Source organism: Asparagus officinalis, chromosome 3 (genome assembly GCF_001876935.1).
Source record: "Asparagus officinalis chromosome 3, Aspof.V1, whole genome shotgun sequence".
Taxonomy (NCBI): Eukaryota; Viridiplantae; Streptophyta; class Magnoliopsida; order Asparagales; family Asparagaceae; genus Asparagus; species Asparagus officinalis.
Window position 1 is genome coordinate 94,020,606 of NC_033796.1, and position 1,364 is coordinate 94,021,969.

Here is a 1,364-nt window from a genome sequence, read left to right on the forward strand (position 1 = left end):
CTTGCTATCCTTCTTTCTTTGTTCTCTGAGAGCCTTCTTCTCTTTGGCGGTATAGGTGGCTTCTACTTCTGGTGTAGGTTCCGTGAACCCATCAATGATCAGCTCCCACAACTCTTGAGAACCAAATAAGGCTCTCATTTGGATTGACCAACTCTGATAGTTATCTTTCAATAATTTTGGCACTTGAGGATTGACAAGATTATTTGTGGTAGCCATGAGATGAAGAGAGAATGGGAAAATTGGATCAAGTGGCTCTGATACCACTGATGACTCTTAAGTTTACGAACTTAGAACTCTTTCAAATGAAGAACTCACTTATATTTCTTCAATTTTCTCTCTTCATATCAAACAAGGATTACAATAGCCCTTTATATAGGCTTCAAAAACAAAAACGTCTAGGCATACCAATAGTCACAAATTAAACTCCTATTTTAATGCCATAAAGATAAATGTCATAAATGAGTAAGTTACTCTTATTCTTCCATAACCTATGTCTCTTCACCTTCTAAACTTATGACCATTGCACTTCTAAAACTCATTTATTCTAGCATTTTAATTTGATATTCCAACAGTCTTATCAACCAAATTAGATGTAAGTTATAACAAATCTACAAATTAAAGAGCAATGTTAAGTGGCCTCATTAAGAATGCATGTGTTATGTGTAATCACATGGAGCATTGACAAAGAAGGTAATATCAATTTGAAGACGTATAGAAACTTTCATCTTTTAATATCGATAAATTAAGTACTTTTATTTAAATAAATGAGCACCATTTTATATTAACAAATTGAAAGACAAAGAAAATTACTGATAGGCACTAGCTATAAATATATAGAGAAAGCAATCACAATTCAAATCTTTTTTGCTAGCAATCAAGAGTATCCTATTTATCTACAACATGCATCTATGCCAAACAATTAAGGTATAAAAAAAGAATCTAAAAGAGTGAATACTCTTCTCTTTCAAACAGACTGATATATGATTGACTACATCATCAGAAAGTCTACGGAAGCATGACCAGATTACTATATTGTCACAGACCTCCAACATATAAATTATAAGTAAGTTAAATGATTAAGGGATATATTTGGTATCATTAACATTAGTCATGAAACAGTCTTAAATGAAATCCATTTGATTCTGGTAATTCTTCTCTTTAGTTAAACTTTAACATGAGGTTGGTAAGTAGTAAACTAGTGACCGCTGGATCCAAGTAATAAAACCAGACAAAGACAACCAACATGAGAAGGGAAAAAGCAATAGAAATGACAACAAACATGAAGGCCCCGAGAGTACTCTGTCATTGCCAGAGATGATAAGGCAACCCGTAGAGCGAAGGGAAAGGAAGGGTTAATGGAGGTA